A 22,369-nucleotide genomic window follows, 5' to 3' on the forward strand; every position below is an offset into this window, starting at 1 on the left:
CAGCGAAGACATCCAACAGGAAAATAATCTGAAAGAAATATTCAGTGGGAGTGACAAACTGAGGAGCCAAGAAATTCTTACAAGGTTTGCAGTGTGATCTGGTAGCAAGAAAGATTAATGAAACCTTGGCTGCACATGCAAAAAAAAAAAAAAAAGCCACATCAAGTAAAAGGGATGCAGCAGCTAAATATGCCCACTTTGGGTAGCAAGCAACATAATCAGACAAGTCTGCAGTAATAAAATGAATGCAAATACCACTGGGATAAGACAAGCCTTATTTAGACTAGTATGTGGTAGTACAAGGACATGTTTAAAAAGGAAAACAGGGGTTAGTGTCTGAAAGCCTTCTTCTAACAGCCTTTCTAAAGGCCCAATATTACAAGCAGACTCACAAGAGAGACTTAAACGACCACTTAAGAAGAGTTCACTCCCACAAATGAGATTAGTAGCAGAAAGCTGAAGATGTGCTTAAGGGTCTCCCACAGAAAATACCACGAGCTTGTTCTGCAGACACCTCTGCACAGACTTGGAAAGGTTAGAATATACAGGTAGTGCAAAGCAACTCAATACTGGGCCAGACAATGAGTCCAGGTAGCTCTCAAGTTGGCTGAAGGTCATTAATTTCATATGATTAGGTAAATATTTGTTTTCTTCTAAGCACAACTTTCATAACATAATATCGAGGAAGGGGAAAGTAAACCTCATTTTGTTTGCAGAAGACATGAGCAGCAAACACATACACAGTATTAAAATCTAACTCTTTTTTTCTTTTTATGACAACTGCTTTATCTTAACACAGCATGTATTTCTAGCTTTCCTTAAAAAAAGCAAAAGCAACACGAGTGTAGTGGCACTGCACGTCCCTCACCACTGGGACAGAGGCTGAAAAACACCAGGCACAAAACTCTACTCCTTCAACAGTGTCAAGGATCAGTCCTCTCCATGCAAAATCCACATATTTCCCTTGGACAGTGATATATATCAATAAACATGAATGCCAAAGAACCGGTCAAAACAGAAGAATACCACCCCAGCATTTAGTACAGGTGTGTCACAAGACTTTGACTACCTAGTTATAAACTTCATAGGGCAAGAGCTCTAGTTTTCTTTCAGTGCTGCAGCATACAAACTTCAGTCAAGTGTTTTAAAGAAAAAATGCAATGTAACTAAAAGCTGAGTTGCAGCATCTGCTTTGTTTTCCCATTCCTTTCCACACTGCTTGCCTAGCCCAGCCATGTACAGCCAGCCCGTCTCCCCCCAGCACAGATCACTTCAGGAGCATGCATTATTCAAAGAACACTGCAAGTGCATTTAACACTGAGATTTTAGAGCTCACAAACACTACAACTTTTCAACAACTTTGCCAAGTGATGTTTATTGAGCACTCCTATTGCAACACAGAGGTTCTGCCATCGGTTTGGCACAGACAGTGCTGCAGACCTGTGATCTTATAGCTGGTGCTTTTCTCAAACACAAGATGGCTTTCAGGTTACTTCTGCACAGAGAGACGAGGAATGAACATAAGGGTGGCAACGTTGCCAGAAATATTCAAATTTTCACTGAGAATTTTTTGGACGCTAATTCTAAATATATTATTTTGAACTGTGGATTAGACAAAATATTTTAAAGAAATACATATTCTCCCCAGCAATGCACCCATTTAAAGACCAATTTGCTGCTCTGCAATCACAAAAATGACAATTTTTTTTCATCAAATTTTTCAATAGCTGCAGGCAAGTTAAATCTGTACAACTCCATTTTGTCATTTGAGGACAAAGGACACTAATTATCTGACACATGGGTTTTCAAGATGGACATAACAATGCATCAACCACAGGATTTCAAGTCCTGTATTTTCTCCTGTCCTTTCTATTCAATCACCACTTGCTGCAACAGTTTCTGTCAGGGTAACTGCAACCTCAGTTCTGCCTGGCACACTGAGTTTTTGCCACCACATTTCCCAAGGTTAAACTTCAAGGTTTAGAAACAGTTTTTTCCTCTGAGATGACCTTCAGCAACTGCCCCAGTTCTCAGAAATGAATGAAGTGTTCCCAAAACAAAGTAAATTTTAGTAGTAACCTGTAGCTAAAAAGAACACATAGGTATTTGACCTGCTTTAGGGACAGAGACTGCTAAAAATACTCCTGTCTGGGCAAGACTTTTGGGCAGACTTTTGGGATCATGGTAATTGGGTAATTCCTTATGGATTAGCTATATACAAGATTTCTGCTTACCATTTAACATATTTTGGTTCAATGGTATAAAACCATCTAATAAGGTAACACACAATATAAGGATTGGTTTTAAGGGATGTGACTTATGTCCACAGAAGTCAGTGGTAATCTCTGCACCAACTCAGCAGAAATCACAGCAGATACCAATATTAATCTAAATATTAAAATCCATTACAGTTATACCTACAGATAAAAAGCCAATCAAATAGTTGACACAATCTGTCCATTTCCCACAGGAAGGTTATGCCCTCCAACTAATTTTTACTTACACAGCAGTCTACAAAGTGCACTTTGCTGATTTCACAGAGGTGCACAAGATGTCCAGCCTCAGAGGATGCTACAAGCAAGGGAGGATGTAACTCGAAGCCCACCCAGCCACCACCAACCTGTTACTGAGGCACTACAGGGCTTGGGGGAAGATGCAGGAACCTCCAACAGAGGTTCAGTTCAGTTTAAGCTTCATCCTAGTGTTTTAACAGGGATTGATCAAACAAAAGAAAGTCAAGTACAGCCTTTAAATGTTATCGCAAATCCCAGCACCTGTATAAATATCTAACCTTCTGAACTTCAAAAAGTGACTTCTCATACAAGTGCCTGCTATGGTCTTCCTGAACACATCACAAGAAGGATTTTCATCTCACCCATCTTGAATTGACCAATCTCAAAGTGTTTCAGATTTCCTTTTTATCCATCTGACAATTCAAGAACAGTCTGCTGACCTAGATTCCCTAAATAATTTATTACATTCTAGACTTCTTATGCCCCTTCTGACTTGTCTTTTTTTGATCCAAGAGTTCAGCTTCTCTTTATGTGAAATCTTCCTGGGCACAGATGATCACCTTTCCAACAACTCTTTTAATTCCTGTTGCAAAGTTCCTACATAAAATTCAAATGGTTTCTTATTTACTTACAGAATGTTACTGGAGTTTGAGATCTGAAGAACTTCTGTTTTAACTGAAGCATTTTGGCAAATTTGGAGGTATATCAAATAGCATTTTTATTACTTTAAAAATTAGTAACGGTGATTGAACTACACTGAGTCAGTCTTCTGTATTGATAAGATGAAAATTTTATATTGGGAGCAATTTCACATAAATTAAAATGTTTCACAGGGCTTAAGACATTGCTTATATTGTTGTCTCCAACACACTGACAAGCATTTCAAGCACTATAAATATTTTGCTACATATTATGAATAAGTCAGATGCTGTTTTCCAAGCTAAAATAAAGAAATATACAACTGGGTAACGTTTCACTTTCCACAGCACTCTTTGCAGCAAATCACTGGCAGCTACAAACAGTTAGGACTGAGCAATACAGGTGGAAAGTGGCAGCCATGAAATCCCATGTCAAGCACTACAGCTGCAACTCCCTGGAGCACAGAAAAGAGCAAACCTGGTGAAGAACTGGTGAGTGAGAAAGGAACTGTCAACCCAAGGTACCAGAGCTCTGGGCACCAGGACAGCCAGCCCTGAGGTTCACCTACAGGGTTGCCTGGCCAAGCAAAGCCCTCCTGATGCCCCAGACAGCTTCTGCCCTGAAGCACAAGGTGCACAAAGGTGCACAGGCTGAATACCCTGTTCCAACAAATTCAGGCCTGGCCTCAAGATGAGAGAGGCTTGGGACGCTGATCTGTAAAAAAGACTGCCTCTCCTGTAGGTGCAGACCTCTCTCAGGCTCACAGTAAGGAGCTTGCTGCCCAAAATCTCCATGGGGTGACCCACAGCACAATGCTTCAGAGACTCAGCACGAGGAAAGTCACACCCCACCAGCAAGAACAGGAAAGTGCCTTTAACCATATCCAGTGGGAACTGAGGACAATGGAGAGAGCACAGACCCACGTAAGATTCCTGGCAGGCCAATAACCACCGCCAGGCAAACTGTCACCAAGCTCAAGGAAATGGCAGTTCTTCCTTGCACCCAGGAAAAATGGGACTGAAGACCGTTAAACATGTTTGGACAACATCCAAAAAACACAATGATCCTAAAAGAACAAAGATCTCATCAGATCTCTGTTCAAATCTGCCCTCAATAAAATGCTGCTAAAGGCTTGGATTTAATTATTATTTCTGGCAGTGCACCAAGGAGTAAAATAAAGAGGTCTATCAGGCAATGTGGAAGAAGTTACTGTATTGCAAATCACTCAGCACATACCAGTTCCCAAAATGATGAAACAACCCAGTAGAAATCTCAGGCTAAAATCAAGTTGAGAACCCAAAACTGGTGACTAAGCACACCATGACTCCAAGGCCATATCCCGTGCAAAAAAGTGGCTGTGGGAGAAATTTAGGGAGCAATTTTCCCTCAAAAGAAATGGTTGTCAGAGTCACAGTACAACCCACTCCCTTCACTAAACAGTGTAGATTTTGAAAGCTTTTGTGACTGTGATCAAAATAATTCAAAAAAGATGTGCATCAAGATGTTTTTATTTTCCACCACTCTAAACGCCTTTCCATTTATGTAGCCTGTTTTACCTACCTTAATATCCCCAATCTTAACACATACACTCCAAAAGCTAAACAAAATGGGCTACTTTTCTATAGATATCATCTACCACCACTCCTGCCTATATTCATATTGATGCTTTCACAATCCATCGTAAAAGCTATATATGTTTCTCCCATAATAGAGCATTTTCCTCCACGAACTACACACCAATGGAATTAACCTTTAAAGAAAAAATTAGATTAAGATTTCAAGCAACATTTCAGCAAAGATTTTAAAAGCTAGGCTACCAGAAATAAGTTGAGGAAAATAAGTGAATTATTTAATAGCATCACCCCAGAAGGAGTTTTACTGCTTAACTATATTGAATTGAGAACCTATTAATGATCTTCAGCTAGTAAGACACACTGAATTACCACTGCTTTAAAAAAGAATTGTAGAGCTTTCTAAAAAATACAAAATTTAAGTTTGTGAGGATCTAAAACACTACAGAAGTGTTGAAAAGTAGGCCACAGATGTGCCTATTTACACAGCCTTGCAAACCAGGGAAATTTTCTAGTCCTGTATAAAGTGCTGCTGACCTGTCTGTACCGAAATGATAATGGAAAAAAAAGTCTACGTGACATTTTGCTGGCCTGTCCACGAAAGAAAAATTATTTTGACATGCAGCACTAGATAGAAGCAGTAGAGCAAATCTCTTTTGGAATAAGTAATGTAGAACAATCTAACTAGAAAGATGAAGATATTTGCAGAATGGTGGGAAGTTATTAATATTGTAATATATTTTTAAAAGTAAATACATTTTTTCCATCAGTTTCCACTGTTAGTTCTCTTAGAAGAATTCAAACAGAAATCTTTATCCTACATCGTTACTGCTCATACGTGTCTGTAACATTCACAAGGTAACTCCCTTCAGCAAATCGCTTTCATTTTGGATAGTAGCCTTTTTTGTTACTCATCCAAATAAATAAAAGAAAAGGTCCTGAAGATCACAGCCTTTTGGGGGGGGGGGTCGATGCCAAAAGGATGAGGCATAAGGCACGATCCGTCTGTTTTTAAAACAAGTGGGCACATTTGCAAATACTGCTCTTTTGCACGCATTAATAATGTGTTAAGACCTAGATCAGCATTTTGTACACAAAAGCACTCCTTCCAACAGGACAGAAAACAATCCGCTTTCACAGAAGCAGAAGAACTAGCTTTGTGCTATTCCCTGGGCAAGCCACATCTCCACGCTGCCACTTGCAGTCACTAAGGAAGAAGCTCTGCTCCAGATCAAATTCCCACCACCTTCCCTTTTTCCACTCGCTTTTGGGAAGCTTCCTTGGTGCAAAAGTGAGTAAATAACTTCTGCCCACCTGCACACCTGGTAGGCTCTCTTCTCTCCAGAGCACCCCAAGGTTCCAGGGACAGGTAACAACCCTTTATATGTGAGCGCTCTGGAGAGGAAAAAGCAATGCAGTCACCACCACACTACGGGAGGCAGATCCACCCTTCCAACAGCAGCAGTCTGGTTCTGCAAGGGAGGTTACCACCTCTGCAGAAGGGACTGCTCATGCCTGTTTGGGCACTGCTGCCATCATCCATACCGGAATGGAGCCCTACTAAGCACCATGTGTGATTTACTTATGCTTGCTGAAAAATTGAAGAGCTGCAACACAATTTGATAGTTTTGTGTTACTGGGCTGTAGCCTTCCACAAGTTAGCTTAAAAATCACCAAAGTCAGCATAATCATGGAAAGACTGTGCATCTGGGAGATGGGCGTGCTGTGCTACATCCAAACTATCTCATGGCTTACTAATGGTAGAAAATATCTTGCTGCCTTCTTTGGGGCTGTACAGTTCCACCCCCTTCAGCATATACTTTACCTCTGAACTGCTTTAATCCACTAACCAGCAGAAAGCTATTAAGCTCTTCCCCCTGAAGTTAATTTTTTGCTGCTTCAGTGAAATGGCACCGACACCAAAATAGCATAAAGTAAGCCACAGCAACTGGGAGCACAAATGGGAAAGTAGCAACTCCCCCTTCTTGCATTCAGCTTTTGCCAGCTGCAGCTTAACTATTTATTGCTATTGCCCAAGAAAATAAGTTCCACAGTAAAGGCTTTACTGCAGAGGGCTTGCCCTGTGTTAAGCAAACTGAGGACACAAAGTTCATGGAGTTCATGGCAAAGCACAGGACATAAACATAAAGACATGCTGAGTCACACCACAAGCCCTGTTAGCCCAGCACCCTGTCTCCAACACACCCTCTGGAGAAGAGCAAGAACAGGATAAGCACATCTGTGGCGTTCAATACTTTCACCAGAAGAGATTTTCTTAGACTTGCATTTGTCCACCAGACAGACCCCAGAAGACCTTTTCCAAAAGTTCTCCAGGCTTACTGCCTGAAGAATGTGCAGAATGTTCTAGGTGCACGAAGAATGACTTCCTTCTGCCAGGACGAACTTTACTCCTTCAAAGTTTGTCTGACTTTTTCTTGGCTCTTGCACACTGAATGAAGCAGATAAAATAGCCAAACTCTCTTCAAGCCAGTCACAATTTCATGGATCTCCGTGACATCCTTCCTCGACCATACCTTTCCCAGTCACATGGAAGCCATTCCAGGTCTCTAACAACTCATGTCGCTTTTCCCCACAGTTCCTCTAGCTGCCCTCTATCTTGATATGAAAGGGAGATTAAATACGATCTAATGCATGGGCAAACCATAGATTTAGACAAGGCAGAATAATGTTCTGTATCTTATTCTTTTTTTCATGGCATTTCATAGGACTTGATATGCTCTCTTTAATCCCTCCTAAGCACAGAGCTGATGACTTGACAGAAGTACTGTGGGTCTCAAGACCCCATGAGCAGTGACAGATAACCTGGAGTCCATAACATCGTATAAGAAGTTCAGAGAGTTTCCTGCTACTAATGCAAATCATTTCACATTTATCTATATCAAATGCAGATATCACATACTCTATTTTTAAGCAATATCAGGAACCTAGAAAATAAATGTCATAAATTCTTTGAGTTAAAATCTCCAAGTTATATGAATCACTGAAAACAAGACAGCAATAAAAGGAAACTACTTGGGCAAAAAGCTGCTGAAGCACTCAACTGCAGTAAGCATGCAGGATAGAGAAATCCTACAAATGGGACTGCACATGTAACAAGGAGTTCCTTTAGGCTTTGATCTGCTAGTTATTTGAAACCACACAATGGCTGAATGAAAAAGGTACAAGATCCCAAAGGAATCAGATTCCCTGCTTCTCTGCAGCAAGCTTCTAAAGCTCCCTTTTTATAACCACCTTCACCAAAGTAAATAAATCACTTCTGAGTTAAAAAAAAAGTAAACCAAGGCATTTCCACACAATTCCTTTCATGTCTTTCCACTGCCTCATCTAGAGTCACATGCTCAGTCCTGACCTTTCCAGATTCTCCTCTCTGCCTCACCACACTTATTCAGACTATCAAATTCATTTAGTGAAACCATCCTATCCTTTCACACTTGACTCTTTTCACAGACAAGCAGTTCATTTTCATGCAGACCCACTTTTAACTTCAAAAGGTTGCTTTGTATCTCAGCTTCTGATGTCCCTTGTTTAAAACACTTTCAAATAAGGAACTGAAAAGCGTTGTAGCTGGGAACTCTCAGCTGCGTCTCTGTCCCTCCTCAAAAAAGAAAAAAATACACTATTAAACAAAGTGAGAGGCCATGCATCCACCCAGGATTTCTGTAACTTGTCAGTAGCTCTCACAGTTCACCCATGCACATCCAAGGTCAGGGCCAGAGCTCAGAAAACTGAACCCTGTGGTGGGCCTGGATCAGTCTCCTGGAGTTACCTTCACAGTGACACTTGCTTACCCATTGCTGGTTAGAACCAGCCAACCCTTCTGAGCAGCGTCAGAAGGCAGCGACAACCTGACCGAGAACTGGCACCATCCCCTCCGACCAAGGCAAGAGCACCAACCCATACCACAGCACCAGCAGAGAAAGCACTCTGCAAACACATTTGTTACTCATGCCAATGCACACAAAAAACTGCACTGCAAAACTGAGCTGTGCAAGTTATTTCACACCACCCCAAACAATTCTGCTTTCCTTTCCAATGGCTCAGTCAACTGCATTGCCCCAGGTGGGCGCTGCCCCCCTCTAACAGCAGCACCCAGCACCCTCCACACAGCTGACAGCAAACCATGAACACTTTGGTCCATAAAAAACACTTTTTACCCATTCTGAGATGCTTCAGGAATCATGCCAAAACAATTTAACAAGATTATATGCAAACTCATAAAGCAATTAGGTGAAAAGATGGGGCAGAAACTTTGCCAAACTTACACCTTTTAAGCACACCTAGAAACTACATTTGTGTCGCAGCAAACTGCCATAAAAACTAATGCAGTGGCTCTATCAATCAAAGCATTTTTCACTTTGAGACCAAAAATACAGGAGAATACTTGGTTCATAGCTCATTTCAGAACCATTTTCCATTTAAAATATTTATAACTCAGTAATTTCAGGTGAGAAAACCATACTGAAAAGAGCAGTACATTACACTACATTTCTCATTAATTTCCCTGTGAAACATTTGAGTCTCCAAAAATCTGACTTTTAAGTTAATTATGCACAATTTGGACACTCCAAAGTCAGGAATTCAGAGCTGAATCCCATCTAGTCACTCACAAAACCTTTATAACGAAAACACACTATAATCATACCCTTTTCTTGCTAGAACAGACAAAAAGGCACTATAGTAATTTTTAAAACCACATTTGAATCACAACAGGGTTTGTTTGGGTTTTTTTGTACTAGGTTTTTCTCCCATAAAATTTACGAGACATATTTCTATCAGAACACCTTCAGCAATGCATCCAGAAATGCACTGAGGTAAAATGCAGCAGCTGTTTTCTACTTACTTTGCTCAGATTTTAAGTACAGGAATTTTACTTAGCTCTAATACAGAGAATTACCACAGATCTTTAGAAGAAGGGAAAGACAGAATGCTTCAGCATAAATATCTGCTCCCATCTCCTTGAATCTAAATGGAAACACAACCATTAAAAGTGTCACTGATTTTAAATAAATTTTACTTTCTTCTTATTAGACACTGCATCGAAACCACAGCAGTTAAAAAGTCAAACAATTTTCCAGCTGGCTGCTACATACATTGAAAAACAAGACCAGTTCAAGATAATAACACATCCTTTGTATTAAAATACCAGTCAAGCTGCTGACAAGGAGACAAATGAGTTTTTAAACCATTAGTATACACTCACATAAAATTAAAAACAGTTCCATGGAAAGAAATTTGGATAACCGTGATATGCCTCTTCCAGCACAATACTTCCCTTTGATTTCTTGAGAAGTTATTAAAATTGGACTATCTCAGCTTGCTGGAAATTCATTTATCCATTATTACAATATACAGTTAATGCAGGAGATTAGATTAGGTTTTGACAAGTCTTTTACACTTCTCAGGGCAGCAATGCTTATTTCTGCCTAGGTTGGTAACTTTATCTACCAGCTAACCTTTATGGTGTTGACAATGTGCAATTAACAATTTTTCCCCTTGCCCCTGATTCCCACCCCACTGCAGATGATGCTGTTGCAGGGACACACATCCCAGCTCCTCCTGGCAGCCTGGTCCAGCAACTGTCCCAAAAGCACCCGCCGTGCCCCCACACATGGCTCCCTTTCAGGATCTCACAAGACTTGGCAACGGCAGCAAAACAGAGCAGCCTCGAAATGGAGGAGGCCGTCACCTAATGAAACATGACTAACAGGACTGCTGACTGTCCAAATATTTAACTGCTCTCCAATGCTGCGGGTCACATGGGTTAATCAAATAAACTTGCATATCCGGAGGGATTGCCCATTATTTGTGTTTTCTTTAAGTCCTTACCTGACTTTAGACTCTGAAAAACTACCAAGCTGTGAGCTACTGTGAATATCTGCACATAAAACCCAACAAAGAGACACCAGAGCTCTCAATCATGAGCTGAAAACATGGAAAAGTTCTCAAAAAAAAAAAAAAAGGCAATTTTGCTGAATAATATGACAACTCTCTTCAGCACACAAAAGCAGCACATGCTGATGGGAACTGACAACACCTACACTAGGTACCTGGAAATATAACCCATGTCACAGCACACAACTGCACTGCAAGTGGGACTCTAACACGTCTCTCCTAGACGTAACCATTAAAACTCATCAGAACAAAAAAACGCCAAAATGGATGGACAAAGCAGATGCAAAGTATTTTCAGTGTATGACAATGGAAATGAATATAAACCTAGGATTAAAATACAGCTTAGTTTCACTGATTTCTAATAGCATTTGTCTCCATTCAACAAGAATTTATGCACCATTTCAACCTGATAAGAATTTAATTTTAGGTAATAAAGCTTTACAAATTGAATTCAAAGGGAAAAAAAAAAACCCCAGAATTTCCCAATTATTTCCAGAGCTCCACAACCGCAGACTTCAGCTAAAGGGAGAGGGAAAGCTGTCACTATAAAAGCAGAGCTGACATGTGACCTCTGGATACAGTGGCACTAGCAAGAAGCTATAATAAAAATCAATATTAATTCCACACACTTCTGTTTTGAAAATAAAGCAGTGAAATTCCCTCACACCCACCTGCCAAAGGGACACAACTCAGACCAACTTTGTCAAAGAGGATGCTGAAAGTCTTTCTACGGGCATGTAATGTATTCCAAGACTGAACATGCTCTGAATGTTCAGTGAACCAAATAATTTTTTAATAGATTCCTCAGGGGAGTTTTTTTTATATTTTTAAATCACTCTAAGACCTTGGAATGACAACGTGATTCAGAGGCAAAGAAAGGTTGTTCGTGGGGTGGGGTATTGTGTTTCTTCTGGGTTTCTCCCGAAAGAGTATCAGTCATGTCTGTTATGTGTACTTAACATGTACTTTGGAAATGTCTTCATTCCTAAAAACCTTACACTTTAAAAATTTCTTCTGAAAGCGTATACTGAGGAATTTTTAAGTTCCTCCCTGCAGAAATACTACACAGCAAGTATAGAAAGTTGATCTAACAGAAAGGTGGGAGGAACTGAAAGCTGGAATGAGGCAGCTCACCTCCTTCAGCCACAGTTGCGAAGAGGTAGGTGATAGACAGCATTAACAAAACCATCAAGCCCAAATATAAAAAACCCAAATCTAGCACAAATTAGATCAGTTTTCACATTTCAGATTAATGACCCTCCCCAGGCCCCTCAAACTAATGCCCACCTTAACAGCAAGGCCCCTATGACATGATGGCAGATTCAGCACAAGAAGCAACCACCCCCTGAAAGAGGGAATTTTTCCAGCTGTATGATTAAGTACGCAGGAAAACAAGACAAGGAGCCTCAAGCACTGCCGTTGTGTGATTTCAGCAGGATTAGGCAGAGCACGATGGAGGAAAAGCCTCAGACAATGAGTCCTTTCATACACCAGAAACAAAAACTACTGTTAATCACACCCACAATTCAGTTTCTTCCACTAATTCCTAATCAGACATCAACAAATAAAGCAAAACACTTATTCTTGTTTGAATTCTATGAAATAAAAACAAATGAAAGGAAGTGATCAGCCCGTGCTGTAAAAATGTCATTGCCTCTCCACCTCCTGATGGTCGGGGAGCTGAGACAGGCATGAATGAGTGGGAAAGGAGCTTTTCCATAAAGCCCGTCCATAGAAAAGTCCAGAGTAGAAGACTGCTGCATTAACAAGCAGAATAAACTTCAAAAACCAAGAGACAAACTCAGTCAAAACCCTCCTCTGTATGAAAAAAGACACTGCACCACAGTCATCAGAAAAAAACATCTGGTGCACCACTTTGATTTTCTACATTAGTCATTGGACAGAAACAAAGCATCTTTTTTTTCTCCAAAAGCAGCAAATAATTGCAAATCCACTTCTACACATAACCTATCATTTATCACCTCATCAGCGACTGCTTGAGCCTGACAGAATTAAACACTCAAGTCAGGCGTTTCTGTTAAAAGCAATAATTACATCGTTACTACAATATACAATAAAAATATAAACAAATCTGCCTGGCAGTATTTTTATACACTCACTGAAATATCACTAGACTCTAAGCAGGCAACATTATGATAATAATTAAAAAAACAAACAAACAAAAAACACCACCACCAAAAAAATCCACTTCCACCAAAGTATAGCTAATTCCAATTTAAAACTTGACCTACAGGCAAAAATACATAAATGATTAGCATTATAGTATTTATTTTAATTACACTGAGCAATAAAAATCCAAGAGCCTGACAACTCCATTCAGATACTAAGAAAGCAAATATTCAGAGCTTATATTCCACTTATAACCTACACAGTTATGTCAGCCCATACTATCACTCAAATGCCAAAGCCAGAATGTCTGCATTTCTTGTTGCAACTAAAACCAACACAAAAGTATCAGCTCAAAGAAAAACATGGGGGAAAACAAAAAAAAAAAAAAAACCAAACAAAAAAACAAGGCAAAACAGGAGGTCAGGAGAGCCCTCACCTGCTCCTTGTAGACAACATTTAAGAGCATCAAAAATTCACTGGTCTTCAAAAGCTTAACTCTTCAAAGTTTAATAGAGGGGAAAAATATATATCTCTTTAATTCAAGCTTACATTTACAAATGCTTTCTAGCAATCTAACTGCTTTGTAATGTGCTCTTTAACACTGTACAACTCACAGTGCCTGCCCTGAACACTCAATGATCTAAGCAAACAAAACAATTCACAATTTCTAGCATGCTGAAGATATTTTTTGTCACTGCAGTCAAGCCGCTGATCCCAGCAATTCTGTGCAACTCATTTAAAAACAAAGGTCTGCCCATCTACCTTGATGGTTCTGGCCAATGAAGAAGCCTTTGATCATTCTTCAGCAAAACACTGCTGTGTCCTAAAGGATGCCCATCTTCCTGACAGCAGCATGGGGGATCACTAGAAGAGCATGACAGCCAACTGCCACACGACACTTCAGAACTCTGCCTTTTTATAATTAATTATGTTCCTTATTTATTCCACAGGCATAACAAAGAGACTGGCATGGAGATAAGGTGCAGCAGCACACTTTATTATCTTGTTTTCAAAGAAGCTGCTTTAGGTAAGAGCCATGGCAGTATCAGCCTGCTCCCAGACAGCTGCTGGGGCTCTATCATGGAGGGCACACGCTGCACCTTCTGTGGATTTCTTCTGGCCTCAGGTGAGAGGTGCCCCTGGCCATCACAGCCTTGGCCAAGCACCTGGCCAGCCAGGGAAATCAGCAGCACTGAAGGCAAAGCAAAGCGAGATGGAAACACCTCTGTGCTAAGGACAGGACCAACGAGGGGGCAAGGAGAGCCCACACTCACTTCAGTCTCATCCAAAATCCAGCTGCAAGTAAGAGACTTACACTTTGCACTCCCCAAAAACAGCTGCTGAAACCATGACCATGCTACAGAGCTTCTGCAAGCTCTGTCTTGGCCTGGCTGACTGAAGTAGGATCCAGCACTTACTGATCTGTGTTAAAATGAGCCCTCTGCAATAGGACAGACCCCAGGAAATTAGGCTAATTGACAGCCTCTTCTAAAATATTTTTTTTTCTTTTTCGACCCAAAACAGTACATTATACAAATGAGTACCTTAACCAAAAGCATAAAGCTTAGCTTTACAGGATCCAAAGACAGTAGAATCCAGAAAAAACACAAACCAACAAGAGTTGCTAGCCAGACTCCCATCTCACAAGTACACTAAAGGAGAAAAACTTTCCTGCAAAAGTTTATAATCCTACCTCTGTGTAAAGAGGCAGAATTGAAGAGTTATAGTTGGGGACACAAGTATTTGAGCAGATTTTATGGTGTAACTCTTCAAATCTTCATTTTATTAATGGGAAGCTACTCACAAACAAGGCTATAGCAAGGAGACATTCAATATCTAAAATCCATGTTCAAAAATACATGCTTCATCCTGAGGTTAAGTACAAGTTTACGAGTACTTTTTTTAAACCACATAACACAGGTGTTAGCATACACAGACTGTAAAGGAATTTTGGTGGTGCCAAAAAGTTTCAACAAAACCACTAAGAATATATATTACAAAATTATTTCCACGCCTTCTAGTTCATAGGTTTAAGAGGCCAATTTTTTTTTTGTTTATGGTAATTATGCTTCATATTTCACTGAACTTTGACATGATAAATGTATTATTGGATTTTCTGTGCATCTTCTAGTCAATTTGTGTAATCTTGCAAATTTTGTAGCACAAGTAGTTAAAATACAATGGACAGTACATTCATAAATTACAGATTTTTCCTTAAGGTAACAGAATTATTATTGATTCTGCAACAACTAAACCTTTGATCAAATTTGGTGAAACAAATGTTACTTAAGATATAAACAAACATAATTCCTTTGCATTTGAAGAAAACAGTACTTTGCAAAAAGGAAACAACTTCATCTAAAAACAAGGTCACTTTTTTCTTCTTTGCCCCCATCTCACATCTCTGAAGTATGTAGCACCTCAACACATTCTTAACTCACTGCGTCCAAAAGGCTCCTTTGCCACTTCTATGCTTATTCTTCAAGACAAAAGGTCAGAAACACAGTATTTGCCAGATAAAATATATATATTTTTTAAATATGCAGCCTAAAATCCAAACACTAGACTAGCCTTTTTCATACTTCTCAGATCTAATTTATCTTCCCCATTAACCAGCTATCAAAATACATCTAGGGAGAAGAAAATCTAACACACTGATATAACAATTACCAAAACTCCTCCGGAAAAACAGATGCAGATCATCCCACTCCTTTACCTACTCAGAAAACTCTCTAGAAAAATGATGACTTTTCCAAAACACTGTAAGATCTAATTTTGTGAGGAAATCTAACAAAAGAATCAAGTACCATCCCATGAATAACTTCCTGCTCCTACAGAGAGAAAAGATATTGCAAAGCTCAAGTGCCTGGCTGCCTTCAGCAGCAAGGATGACACATGAGAGAAGAATCCATACACAGGAGGGATAGAAAAGCAACCCTGCTCTGTGGGTCTCATAAAATAGAACAGATGTTATTCTTTGTATACACACATGCAATTTGGTGTTATACACAGCACTTGCAGGAGGAAGAAAAAAAAAAAAAAAAAGGAAGAGAGGCCTATGAAGCCAACAATAGATAATTCCTCACCACGGTCAAGCACATGTACGCTTTGTCTGGTTTCGAGTGATGACCAGATTTCCAGCACTGCTTTTGAAAGAACAATGCCGCATGCCCAGCCTTCATGTTTTTCCTCCATTCAATTTCATGTGACAACTCCAAACTATAAACTTCTTGTGCCAACCTAAATAATTCCTCTTTCTCAGTAATGCTGGAAGAAACTACTTACCCACTTGCCAGCTGCAGCTGAAATTTTGTGCCAAGAAATAAATGTCTTTTGGACAGGTTGTAAACTGGAAGCTTCTATGCCTGCTAAAGGACGAGAATAAGAATGGGACCATCCTTTTCCTTACGAGATTATTGGTATTGCTCCGTTTCAGCTACACAGTGGATTGCACTTGATTAAAGCATCCAAACAGAACTTCCTCTGAGTACAGTGCCCAGATATTAGTAGATACTTTTGTCAATTTTCATCTCAACCAGGCTTTTTATAAACATTGCTTCCATCCTCTGCTCCAAAAACCCTAACTTATCTCTGAATTTCTGATCTTTAGAATCAAGTTCTCAGATAATAGAGTCCTTGAAGCAGCAAGACCTGTTTCACCCTTTTTTTCTGCTGAGGCACAGGTGTATAAACATTGTGTGCACACTGACATTAAATAGCAAGTGCTCCAGCTTCCCCTACTTGGCCTCCTTCCACAGTCCCAGGAGACTTCGACCTTCCTACAGACATCCAAACACTTGCAGGCACTGGTCATAAAGCTCTCATGATCAACATAAGGTGAAGACCAAGGCGTATTTCCCACTGCCCAGAAAGATTATTATTAACAGAGAGCAGAAGGAACAGGCTTTGTGGCAGAATGGCTAAATTAAAAATTACAACAAGAGATTGTGAATAGCTTCAAGTCTTCTATCTAGGGCCAAATCAATACTGGGTTTCTCTTCCTCCTAGTGTTGAGTGGACACTGGGTTTCTTAGTTTTGCAGGCTGGGGTTCCCCCCACATTTCATCAGATGCCATAGCATCCAGAGGTGATACACACACACACACACACATACACATGCGGGACAGTGTAGCAGCACACAACCCTGATACCCACACCTACTCTTCCTTGTCCTTCTCCCAGCTCACAAGGCTTCCAAAGTACAGAACCTTACTGCCTGTTAACACGTTCTGGGTTTTAGGGGGCTCTCCAAAGCTCTGTGAAGCTTCTCAAGATGACAGTCTCAAAGGCATGAATAAAACCTGTGTTGTTTTAATGGAAAAGTGGCCTTTTCCTCTGTAACCTACAATCATGGGCCCCTTCCCCATGCTGACCATTATAACATTTTCATTTTGGCAGTGACCCGAATTTTATGTTCCCAAAATGCTGCCAAACTGCCAGTTGAAAAAATTCAATTAATATGAATATGTGAAGATGAACACGTATACTGCTAAAAAGCCAGGTACTGTCTCCCATAGAAAACAAAAATAGAACTGACTTTAGTAAACACACATAAACAAATGACAATGAGGTACATTAAAAGAAATGTAAGTCTCAAAATAAGCATCATTACCACAAACTTCATTTTAATGTAAGAGTAGTTACATCTATCACCTTCACAAACAGAGCCAAGCAGTGCTTGTTCCCCTTGCTCATTAAAGCTCTACAACTGGTACCTCCTGTATGCCCACATGCACCATTTCATTAAGCTCACTTGACATCAGATGAAGAAAGAGTACAAGAAAATTGCATATTCCCTGCCTAAAGTAAACTTGTCATTTAAACCTTGTGTATAGATAGAATTTGATATAGCACTAGCGCAGTGAGTCATTCGTCAGTTTTAGAGTTTGTACGACAGTATTCTTACATACGTTTTGCAATACTTTCCAGTTTGCTACCACTCCATGTAATTACAAGTTTTTACTGGAAAGGAAGCATATATTTTGGGTTTGAACACTGCACTAAGAGCTGTAGAAACAACACTTACTTTTATGGTAAGATTTTGAGCAGAAGTAAATCCACAGAAGGAACCCTCACAAACTGTACAAAAGATGTAAGTCAAAGCATTGCTTTTAAAGGAGGGCAAGCAATGATGGAGAGCATCACAAATATTTCTCAATGAATTACTCCAAACATAAACATAAGCAAGTCTCCTGTCAGTTTCCTTCAAAAGCTGTTTCTTAGCTATGTAAGTTAAAACTGCATTCATTCAGAACGCTATATAAAACAGCCAGTAGCTACTACAAATGCTTTACTTGAAAATAATAGATGATTTCACATCCTTCTGTACTAGGGCAAGATATCACATTAAAAATTTTCCCTACTATCTTACCTTCACCTTTTAAGTTGCAAAACAGACATGAGTAATTTAACTCTCAACCGTGGTTTCTAAGAAGCACTAAAAAACCACTGAAACAGAAAGATCTGTCCTGATTAATACCACTAACTAGATCAGCTCAGACTATCATGTGGTGGAATCCAGCTCACTCCAACACTTCACAGGAAAGTTTGCAATTATTCAACAGGCACAAGTCCCTGTTTTAATTTGCACACAGCCACAGGTTTACTGTTGAGGTAAACTTCTTCAGTCTCTTAAAGCTGGTTATTATTAGTATTCCTTTCCACTATCTAAATTCACATCAAATGGATCTACTGAATTGTACATCTCCTGCTATCTGATAAAAAGCTGGAGAGAAAAAGCACCCTTTGGCCAATTAGAATCACCTGGATTCAGAAACGGGCAGTAACAACTCAGGGGTTTTTTCCTCCCAACTGCATATACTATGACCTACAAGAAACATTTTCTGCTTAAAAGTAATGCTTAAATGGAGATCTATGGCTGAACATTATCACAAGGATTGCACTTACTTGACAGTCTGCTATTAGCCAACTCCATTATCGCTATTTGCAGTTTTTAAATGTACAGATTCAGAAGTAACTGTACAAAGCCTCCATTACAAGTGGATTTATGGAAAGCCACAGCAATAATCATCTTCATTAGGCATATCTTCCCACAGCCCTGCATTATGTGGACACAAAGAGGAAAACATTTCTTCTCCGTTACCCACAAGCTTACATCTTTCTCTTTATAGTCACAAGCTTTGACTGTCTTCTCTGCTTTTGCCAATGACAATTATCTCACATACGCAAAAGCAGAACTTAGTTTAAAAAAATAAAATTAAAAATACTCACATACCCCTCAACCCACAAAAAATATACAACTTAGGACACCTTCTACTTTGATTTTCCAGAAACTGACACTTGGATGGGCAACATGAATGAGAATAAAATGTTGTCTGTGGCTTCTACTATTTTGCTAATGGCCCCAACCAGTACGCAGCCAAGACGTATTCATGGACACCCACGTGCAAAGAAAAGGGCTGATGGGAATATCTATAACTAAACTGAATATAAAAATCTCTTGATCTGAAGTTTTGTGTTAATTTTTTTTTTTGGCCGTAAGCTGTTTTAACCCCTTCACATACATGGATGCGTTGCATCCTATTTCAAAAGCTAGACACAGGCTAAGAAACTTGCACATTAAGATGGCTGGTTAACGGCAGAAACTGAGAACTTAAATAATTCAACACTGTCACCCACCACACATTCAGATCACAAACTTGCTGCTTTGCCACACAGATTTTACTCTTAGCTTTCGAAGTTCAGATTGCTGATCATGCGCTTCACAGTACGGATATCTATTACTCCTACGTCCTCAGTCTCACAGCAAACCACCACACAAGAAATAATAAAATCAGGATTAAAGTACACTTGTTCCTTCCATAAAACCAACCTCGTGAGCCACGCATTTCCTGCATTATCATAATGAATGCAATGGACTTTATTTAAAAATCTGTTTTCAAAGCCTAACTGGCAGTCTTGGAACAATCACCCAGCAACCAGACATGTTGATAAGTTATTTGCAGCACAGCACCTTAGTATCTTAAATTAAATTTGTTATTTCTCTAGCATTTACTTTGAAAAATGAACAAAGGTGGTTACAGAAGCAGCATAAGGAAACTCTATTTGCTTACTGTCCCTGCACAAGTTAGCTCCCTTTAGAGAGTTCTAAACCACCAAATATTCAACTGAAGGTTTGATTATCCAGTTATCGTCAGCCCAAATCACTTTTTACAGCTCAGTTCTAAACTTGACAAGAGACTATTATATTTGATACTGACAATAGGGCTTCATTTGCTTACATATGAAATAAACACGAAACTCCAAAACGCTTCCGAACAGCTGCCCCAGTCAGTCTCCTGGAAACAGACCACATCTTTCCCACACAAGAGGTTCGCGGGAACAGACCTTTAACAGCGCGGAAATACTTTCTTTCATTGAATTTAATTTACGCCAGCTATTTGAACTGCTTGAAGTTGGTTCTTAACAGTTTCTGGGTGCAGAAACCACCTCGGAGGCAAACGCACCCGCCCACTGCCTTCGCCTCCCGCTCGCCCGGGGCTGCCTGCGCCCACCCCGCGCCGCTCCACGCGAGCCAGCCCGCCCCCCGCGGGTGTCCCGCGGGGGAGCACTGCCCACCCCACCGGCACTCCCGACCAGGCAGCGGCACAACAGGTTGCGGAGGCGGCTGCGGGGCAGGAGCTGGCCCCGCAGAGGCTGCAGCCGCACTCCCCAGGGAGGGCAAACGGGGGGAGACCGGGATGAACACCCCCATCCCGCTCTGGGGAGCTAGCACCCCGGGAGCAGCGGCAGTGCTCCTGCCCGCTCCCGCCGGGGGCCCTTTGTTCTCGCCACCCAAGACGCCGCCGCCCGGCAGCCCCGCGCTCTCCCAGGCGGCGGCTCACCCCACCGAGGGGGAAAGGCGCGGTCTGCCGCCCCCCGCTGCAGCGCCCTCCTTCGCTCCCTCCTCCCACCGCAGAAACGGCCGGCGCCAGCCGCGGGAAACGCTTCGGGCCACTGCCGACCGCCCCGCGCCTCGCACACGGCACAGGCACCCCGCCCGGGACGCCCCGCCGCGGTCGGCGCTGCGCCCCGCGGGGCGCGACCCCTCTCCCCCGAGCCCACCGCTAGAAGTCCGCCCGCCGGGGCTGCCTGAGCGCCGCAGCTCGCCCGAGAAGGTCACGCCGCGGCGGCAATCCCCGCGCCTCCGGCACCGCGGCGCCGGCAGGTGCCTGGCTGCCCCCCGCCGACCCGGGGAGGCTCCGCGGGGCACAGCCGGTGGCCGCCGGAAAACCGCGTGGCGGCCCCAGCGGACGGCAGGGGGGCTCCGGTACCGCACGGCGGCCCCCGTGGAGCACCCGGGGCGGCGGCGGGGCCGAAGCGGGCGGCGGGGCCATCGCTCGGGGGCCGCGATCCGCGGGGCTCAACAGGCGGCGGAGTTTGGCGGCTCCCAGGGAGACGATCCCGCCGTGTCGGGAGCCGGACACGGGACTGAGGAGGGCGAGGCGACGTAGCCGAACCACTTACCGGGGCTCCGGAGCTCCGCCGTCCGCATGCTGCCTCCGGGCGCCGCGCGAGAAGCCGCTCCGCACCCCGCCGGCAGCTCCGCTCCGCTCGCTCCTTCTGCCGCTGCCGCGCGGGACCGCGCTCCGCGCGCGCCACCGCCAGCCCGCCCACGCCGGGGCCGCGCGCCGCGCCCGCCCCGCCGCCAGCCCAGCCCAGCCCAGCCCTGCCCGCCCCGCCGCCGCCACCTGCCGCCCGCAGGCTCACCTGAGCTGCGCTGCGCTGGGCCCCCGCTGCCGCGCTGGGCCCCGCGGCGAGGCGAGGCGCTGCTACCGGCCGAGTCCTGCTCCGCTCTACCGCGGCCTGCGCTGCGCTGCCGCCCGCCTTGCCCGCCGAGTCGGCCCGCAGCCGGCGGGCAGGGCCCGCCCCGGCCAGGTGTGGGCGGGGAGGGTGGGGGGCGGCCCGGTGGGGCGGGCGAGGGCGCGGCCGCGAGCCGGGGCGGGCGCTCTGGAGGCGCCGCCGGAAGGAACCGGACCGGCAGCTGGGGGGGCTCTCGTCGTTCTCCTCGGCCGGGAGAAGGGGCAACAGCCGCACCGTGCCTCGGAGCGGGCCCTTTGCTCACGCCCGGTCTCTCCACTCTTAATCCCGGGTCGCAGAGCGGGTCAGAGCCGAGATGGCGGGGGTGGCCCCGGTAGGTGCGAGGAGCGGCGGACGGGTTGCAGAACGGAACCCTCCTCGCTCCCCGCGGGTCTCTCGGCGGCAGCGGCTGAGCGCCGCGCTGGGACCTGTTGCGGGCTGTGACGGTCTGGCCGCGGCGTGGCTGATCGCGGTGTTTCAGCCCGTGCGCTCGTCCAGCGCGCCGCTGCTCGTTTACTCCCTCCAGCCCTTCCAGCTCCCCCGTCCAGAGCCCTGAACTGAGAAATGAAGAAACTGAGACATATTTTCTGCGGGCTTTTGAGACGGCAGAAGGGTTAAGTCAGGCAGGCCCTTGCACCGGGTGTGTTGGTGCTCTTTGGCTCCTTGCCCAACCCTTCCTAAGAGCCGGGGTTGCGTCAGCGAGGGCAGCACCGCGATGTTCGGCAGTTTCGCTCTGCTGCCATTCTCTGCGCTCCGTGCTGGGGTCACTGAGGCATTTCCCACGACGTGTTGATTTTTTTCTTC

General features: G+C 43.2%; 1 protein-coding gene across 3 annotated transcripts in view; it reads right to left on the minus strand.

Moving 5' to 3' along the window:
* PTPRF (protein tyrosine phosphatase receptor type F) overlaps window positions 1-21,580 on the minus strand; it is a 375,785-nt gene extending 354,205 nt beyond the window's left edge. For 2 of the 3 annotated variants that reach the window (XM_030226335.2, XM_030226333.2), the window contains exon 1: window positions 21,233-21,346. The gene's annotated coding sequence lies outside the window, so the exon portion shown is untranslated. Of the gene's footprint in view, window positions 1-21,232; window positions 21,347-21,475 lie in introns of those variants that run through there. The other variant, XM_030226334.2, reaches the window with a different exon arrangement.
* Between the last annotated feature and the right edge of the window lie 789 nt (window positions 21,581-22,369).

This window comes from Serinus canaria, chromosome 8, assembly GCF_022539315.1.
Source record: "Serinus canaria isolate serCan28SL12 chromosome 8, serCan2020, whole genome shotgun sequence".
NCBI lineage: Eukaryota > Metazoa > Chordata > Aves > Passeriformes > Fringillidae > Serinus > Serinus canaria.